Source organism: Simochromis diagramma, unplaced genomic scaffold (genome assembly GCF_900408965.1).
Source record: "Simochromis diagramma unplaced genomic scaffold, fSimDia1.1 OVJJ01000302.1, whole genome shotgun sequence".
Classification (NCBI taxonomy): domain Eukaryota; kingdom Metazoa; phylum Chordata; class Actinopteri; order Cichliformes; family Cichlidae; genus Simochromis; species Simochromis diagramma.
Genome location: NW_024386792.1, coordinates 6,080,725 through 6,088,967, shown reverse-complemented (window position 1 = coordinate 6,088,967; position 8,243 = coordinate 6,080,725).

Here is an 8,243-nt window from a genome sequence, read left to right as displayed (position 1 = left end):
GTCCAAAGACACCCAAATAGTGGGGTTAGGTTAATTGGTATTTGGTGAGTGGTAAATTAGTAAATTGCTCATAGGTGTGAATGCTGTGCAATAGACTGGCAACCCGTCCAGGGTAACCCCCCCCCCCCTCCCCATGCTAGCTGAGATAAGCTCTAGCCTGTCTTTGTGATCATGAATTGGATAAGCGGAAGAAAATGGGTGGATGGTGTAAGATTGGTCAGGGAGGCGGGCCAATATCTCATTCTGAGACTGCTCCAGAAAACTTCACGGTGACTTATCCAATCTCATTTGATAAATCAATATGTAGAAGTAATGATTCACAACACTTGTCAAGATGGACTGTCTCAGATAAAATGCTGATAAATGCTTTTTCATGAAAAAGCTTTTTTTTTTTCATTAGGGGCGCAAATTGCCTTTATGTGTCCGATGAAATGGCTATAATTTCGGTTAAATTATGTCACCCTCTGAACTGAGCTTTAGAAGATATTCTGATGCTTCCTCTCATTAAAAAAAAGATGTATAATATTTATAAATTCTATTATTGCATCCAATTCAATTTAATTTAATTTAAATATTGCCAAAAAACAAAAACAGTCGCCTGAAGACAGGTTATATTGAAAGGTAAAGACCTTGCAATAATACAGAGAAACCCCAACAATCAGACGACCCTCTACAAGCTGTTAGGTTTTCCACGCTCCCTTCTAAGTGCATTTGTATATGTTTATGCGTGTTTATGTCCCCCCCCCGACACACACACACACACACACACACACACACACACACACACACACACACACACACACACACACACACACACACACACAATTTAATAAAAAAAGGTTTTATTTCACCTCATAGTGATCATGGTGGATTTCATTCTTCTTACTTTATCACTTACAAGCTACAGATTTGTGAAAAATCCAAATCAGGCTTTAGACCAGTATGCCACAGCTTATACAGGCACAGTGTTGTTATTGTTTTGTTCTTTCTGTGCTTGTTATTGCACTGACACCCTTCAGAAGTACTCATGTAATGAAAATGCAATACATTATAACTTACCCTTCTCCTGTTGGAGATGCTCCCCGCTGCTGTAACAATGCAGCATATGAAATACATGAGGAATAAATAAAAACATGCAGAAGCCTGATAAACAATCCCCATAAACATTCACACAATAATATTACGCTTATTTAAAAACACTGTTATTTTGTGGGAATCCCCCCCCCCCTTGACTTATTAAAGAAGGTTGTTTATTGCGCTTAGAGACTTTCGAAACATTTTTTTTTCCTGTGAATGTAAAGCAGTACCTCTAGAGCAGCGTGTTGAACTTAGCTCAGCTCACCTCTGTGAGCACTAAGAATTTCTGATACAAGCTGTCCTTGTAAATGAGGAGAGAAATGAAGTTAACTGGCAACCCTGCATCAGAAGTAAGATTTTCTTCCATCTCATTTTCTTTATTCTTCTAAAACCAAGTTATATGCTGTGTGTCTAGGAAATGTTCGCATAATAATAGTAGTAGTACAGTTTTACCTTCTAAACCCTGTGCAGTCCATATGAGTGTAGCTCATGCTCCCACTAGAGGAAGCAAAAATGTAAAAACGAAAGCTAAGGTGGCTCCATCCTGGCCATGAACAGTGTTTGCAACAGCTCTGAAAAAGTCAATGTCTCATGACTAAATTACCACTAAGTTATAAACAGACAAAATAACCAGTGATAGGATGAAGCATTAAATGGAAATAATCTCACCTAGACTAAATGATTTTTGGTCTGCTTTGGTCGATGTATTGCAGTTGTCACACCATATTTAGCCAAGCTGGTGATGAACCACCTGTTCCCTAGTTTCCTTTCCTGTCCCAGTGTAAAAATGTTGTTATGGACATATAGGCCAATGGCATCAGTGATTTCTCCAGAGGCTTCATGTAAAAAAGATGTAAGATGTTTCTACCTAGTGCTTTTTCTAACTGCATTCACACTCCAATGGATGCATCGGAGAGCAACTTGGGGTTAGCACCTTGCACAAGGATACTTGACATGCAGACTGGAGGAGCCAGGGATTGATGTTTCTACCCATGTCCCACCACCTCTTCAGAGAGCAGTTTGCTCTATTTCCTCGATGTTGCTGACAAACATTCCTATCAACTTTGGTTTTATGAGAATCAACAACAACAACAAAATAACCCGTTATTATATGAGAGACTGAGCGTTACATTCTAGTCTGCTGTTTGAGGTTTTGTTTTGAATTTTAACCACTTGTCTAATTCAGGTTTGAGGGTGGGGGGTTGGAGCCTATCTCAACTGTCATAAGGTGAAAGGTGGGGTACGCCGTGGATAGGCTGGCAGTCCATCATAAGGCTAACAGAGAGAGACAGACAACCATTCACACCTACAGTGTGGCCAAATTAAGTAGTAAATGGACTGGTTCTTATATAAAGCACGTTATACAGCATGCCTCATTCGCCCATTCATATAAGCACTTTTTTTCTATGATGAAGTGGTCTTCTATCTAACATTTGAACACATTCAGAAGTCAATGAATGCATCAAAGAACAACGTGGGGTTCAGTATCTTGCTCAAGAATATTTTGGCATGCAGACTGTACAAGCAAGGCATCAAACCACCAACCTTCCAATTAATGGATGACCTACTCAACCTGCTCTTGAGCAGGAGGTTGGACAGTGGTTAGAATCAACCACTTAGCTGAACATAAATGTCAGCAGTGCTAACCACTGGACCAGCATCCCACACTATTTCTGGTTTTCAGTCATTATTTCCACTTTGCTTTGAAATACTCACCAATTGTCCCGTGCTTCTCGTGTTTAATGTTTTTGTGACCCATCCTATTTAGTTTCACTCACCATTCTCCTCTCTGTACTGCTCTGTTACACTTCGTGTTCGTAACTTTGTTTCTCACAGTTCTCATGCATTTCCGATGCCATGTGCTCAGGCTCACTCTGCCAGAGTCTTGTGATTTTAATAACTTCGCCTAAACATTGACTGCTTTCCTTCTACCAACGCATGACTTAAATAACATTCTTTGATTTTTTTTTTTTTTTTTACTCTTGAGTCATGAATTTCTGTTAGAAACTGCAGCTAGAAACTCACTTCAGAATTACACTTTAATAAACCTGTAGAATTTTTGGCATTGAGGGTTTTGAAAAATTCAAAAGGCAGTATTGCACACAGGCTGACAGAGGCTCAGCTGGCTGACTTGTGTTTGAATCATGATTTGAAAAATTTCCATGGGCCCACTCAACTCCATTTAAAGGAGTATTCAGCATGAATTGCAGACCTAACTGACATTAAATGTTACCTAACATGTAGCATTTATTTTCGAGACTTGGAAACTATAAACCTTCTTTGCTGGACAGTCATGCATGTAAGTTCTGGGTCTCAATTAAACTGAAATGCATAATTAGGTTTTCTAACACCAGTACAGTATTTTCACTAGGCAAGGCAAGGCAAATTTATTTGTATAGCACAATTCAACAACAAGGTGATTCAAAGTGCTTTACAGAGACATTAGAAACAAAAACAAATAAAAAGCATGATTTAAAATTGATTAAAACAAGCAAACAAACAAACTAACTAAACACACACATTTCACACCTGTTCGCGCGATCTGAACCCTTATCGTAAGGGGAGCTACCAGTCCTTCTGTGGACGAGCTACTTTCTATTTTAGATTCCCCGAATTTAAAATACTCTCTAGACCCAGTCTAGACCCAGCTGGGGAGCTACCCAGAGCTCTAATCCCACTTAACAAACAAACAAACAAACAAACAAAACAGTATATAAAATCAAAACAGATAAAATCAGAACAGTAGATAAAATCAGTAGTTAATGTAAGTTTTGAAATTTAAGCTTAACTAATTAACAAACAAACAAAACAGTATATAAAATCAAAACAGATAAAATCAGAAATAGATAAGATCAGTAGTTAGTGTAAGTTTTGAAATTTAAGCTTAAAAGTGTGGATTTGGTGCTTTATTCAAATGCAGCTGAGAATAGGTGAGTCTTCAACCTGGATTTAAATAAACTGAGTGTTTCAGCTGATCTGAGGCTTTCTGGGAGTTTGTTCCAGATATAAGGAGCATAAAAGCTGAATGCAGCTTCTCCGTGTCTGGTTCTGACTCTGGGAACTGATAAAAGACCGGATCCAGATGACCTGAGGGATCTGGAAGGTTATCTATTGAAGAATGTTAAAATCCATACAAAACTCAATAAGCTCCATCAAAGCGACAGATGTAGTTGAATCTCATTAAATAGCAAACATCTAGACTTGTCCAAAATATTGCACATAGATTATTTTTTGCTGCCTGACTGAATATTAATTCAGAAGTTCAGATGATGGTGTGAAAAAGTTTAAGTGAAAAAAAAATCAAATTAGGCCATGAATGCTTTATAAACATAGTATTTCCCTTCAGTAAATCTGAACTGGTCTGCACGAAACAAATAATGCATGTGTCGTATCATGTTAGCAGTCACGTCTAAATCTGACTAAATTTGTAGGTCAGCGTGACCTCCCTGACTAGCCATTTATGAGGTTCGATTTTATTCAGTTTGTTATTTTGAGTGACTAAATAAATAAATAATGAATGTCACACAACCTTATCCTTTGACAAAAGTTCTTTGTTTTCCCACTCGCTAAAAGGCATGGTAATTTCCATTTCTGAAGTATGAATCGATGTCATTACATGTACATGCTTACAAAAGTGCCTTGTATCATTATCTGCCACTGGCTCTTCGTCCCTACTTTACTTGCTATGATAATGATTATTATCTGAAATGAGTCTTTTCTGTTCATTTATATCTTGTTTTATTGTTATTTGGTGCTCCAGAATAGAAAACAAGTTTGCTAAATAAACAACACAAAACACCATAAAAGCAAAGTTCAAGTACACAAACCCGCTTGCTTGTTTGTAATATGAACAAGGTTATCACTGTGCTACACTGGAAAGTTCTGGATGTCTCCCTGCAGGGACTTCACTTTACCCTTACAGGGAAACCACAAATTTTCAGGGAACAGTGGGGGAGGCTTTTTTTGTCAACCTCAATCAGCGCCAGCTTTCCAGAGGAGATAAGGCAGGGCAAAATGTTGCATCCTACAAACAGGGAGAGGAAGTGAGAGAATCTCTGTATGAACAGATCCACAGACTGTTGAAATTCCAGCACAGTTGCAAATTGCAAATACTCTTCTGTTAGAATGAAGAGGATTTCCTTTCCCCCAAGTGGTACTTCAGGTACAGAGTTTGGCTTAATGCTGCACATATCACAACAAGCAAGTGAACAGAGCAATTTTAGAGTCTTATTTAGCAAAAACAATAGAGCTGGTGTGACAGAAGAGGATGATAGGGATAGTGTGAGATGGAGGCAGATCAACCGCTCTGGAGAGATCCTAAAAGGAGCAGCTGAAAGAAAGTCTCCCTCCAATTCATGTTAATGTCTGTTTCATTTACTGTGATGATAATTTTGGTTAAAATTGTTTAAGACTGAGACAAAGATAAACTCACTGATGAGAATGTATTCATGTTAAGTTACTGTACAGATGATGCTTCAGGATGCATGATTTAATATCAGTGGTTCATATCAGTTATCATTAGGTTGCATACTATGAACAGAACTCAGATGTCATCTAATCATGTTACTAACAAAAGATGAACCAAAACCCAAATGAGTGAATAAATAACTCAAATATAAAATATTTGACCTGAGTTGTGGAAACAGCCGGTCTATCGTGTGGATGTCACACTTTGCTTCTTCACCTGCGTGCTTAAGTTGCAGTACCAGCAGGGGGGGCGATCATTTATTTAAAGCCACAGTCACTACTTACCAAGGTGTGGGCTATTCTACAAAGGGCTATTCTAAAGAATGAAGTACTTTCAGGGTCCTTCTATGCCAGGTAAGATTAAGCTAGATGGTTGATATGTATTTACATATAAATGTATTAGTAATGTTTCCTTAAAGGTTTGCCCATGACTGTTTCATGTTGGCTTAAATAAATTATTGCCGTCTTCTGTTACTGCAAGGTATTGCAACTTAAGCATGTCTGTAAGTTCTCAGTCATCCAGGTCATGGTAGTCTAAGGAGCTTATGGTTGATGTTTCTTGAAGTAGTTCTCACCTTATATCCGAGAAGCTTCATCAAGTCAAAAATTGCCCGAAGAACACTGCCGCTAGCTACTGCTCCGCGCGGCAACCGCACAGCAACACAACAACAACACACAGGGCGCCCTATGACCCCAGAAGGACACAACCGTCGCAGCGCGAGGGCGTCACCCGTCACTTGGCAACAAAACAAAACATAACTGTACAAACAGAACCCCGAACAGCCCTGTCCCGCTACATAGCCCCCACCTAAGGGGTCAGTCGTCCCCGACGACCCCATTACCCCACACAAAGTCCTGCAAATGTCCAGGTGCCTTCTTTTGGCGCACCGGCCGTCACGACCGGCGGGGGAAAGTCACTCGGGTCAGAACATGGGGTGCCACCATCATCCCACTTCTGACACCAATGTGGGCAGCTCAGACAAGGAGGAGACAGGAGGTGTCGTTTGGTCTTGCTTCCCGTGAGCTAGCCAGGGAGCACAGCCGTTTATTGACATCTGCAGAAGAACACTGCCGCTAGCTAACTGCTCACGCGGCAACCGCACAGCAACAACAACAACACCACCGGGGCCCTCTGACCCCGGAAGGACACACCGTGCAGCGAGAGGTGTCACCCGTCCACTATGGCAACATAAACAAAAACATAACTGTACAAACAGAAACCCCGAAACAGCCCTGACCTGCTATCCAATATGCTGCTGAGAATATAGCCCAGAAGAAGTGTATAGTATTGCTTTTATTTTGGAAAGACCATTTCTCTGTAATAACTCTCTTTTCCAAAGATGAGTGTTCCTCAATCAGATACAGGGCTTGCAAAATCGCTAGCCCAACGTCCCGGCTAGCGATTTTTCCAGTCGGGCTACCAAAATCTATCTCTGCCCTGCCCGTCGGGCTATTGTGGAATAAAATATATGTCAATGCTTTTCTCATTCTTTCGGAAATGTAGCTGGTAATTATGTCATTGCATCGGTGAGCCACTGTCAATATGTGACATATTGAAATCGCGTTTGAATTGCGCTTGTTTTTTGCTTTCACTTTGCAATCGCGCGAATTGTGTATAGAGAGCGACAGTACTGATTGTGAGAGATGTCAGAGGAATTGGTGCACAAATTATCATCACTCACAGATCATACTGTCGCTCTCTATACACAGTTCGCACGATTGCAAAGTGAAAGCAAAAAAAACAGCGCAAATTCAAACGGATTTCAATATGTCACATATTGACAGTGGCTACCGATGCCAATGACATAATTACCCAGCTACATTTCTGAAAGAATGCAAAAGCATTGACATATATTTTCCTTCCTACCATAGCCCGACGGGCAGGGAAGAGAAGATTTTGGTAGCCCAACTGAAAAAATCGCTAGCCCCAGGACGTCGGGCTAGCGATATTGCGAGCCCTGTATCTGATTGAGGAATCACTCATCTTTGGAAAAGAGAGTTTATTACAAGAGAATGTCTCTTTCCAAAGTAAAGCTATACTATCCGCTTCTTCTGGGCTATATTCTCAGCAGCATAAGGAGAATCATGTGTAACAGCTGTCTAATGACTCGGCTAGTTAGTAGCATGCTTGTTGTTTTTGTCTTTGCACTAGGATGATGTCGGCGTAAATGTGCAGTCATATTGTTGTGTTCCCACTAGTGCTTTCAGGTTGATCTCGTTGAAATGACCTTAACGCCACAACACGGCAAATCTCCGTTAACGAGCTCCCGCCGATCGCCCTGCATGGGGCTAGACGGCCAACACGTTAACGAGCTAATTGCGCTACACACTAGTTCCCACCCATGTAATTGAGCATTGCATGGCACATCCAACATACTGTTTTACTTTAGTCCATGATGCGCTTACCTTCAGGGTCATACGTCACATGAAAACCAAATATTCCAAACGCCAGATCTGAATGTTGCAAGGAGAGCTTAACTTCTGTCTTGCTAGCTTGCCCTGCGCTCTTCCTTCTGGCAATGCTGTCTGTGTTGAGCGCTCAGTGGGATCTGCGCTCGCACGTGCAGCCTAGGCGGAGTAGTCGAACGCAGATTCACTGAGCGCTCAACACAGACAGCTCGTCAGAAGGAAGTTGATAAAATAATACAAATGTTTGTATTGTTCGATACTATGCGTACCGAACCGAAAGCACTGTATCG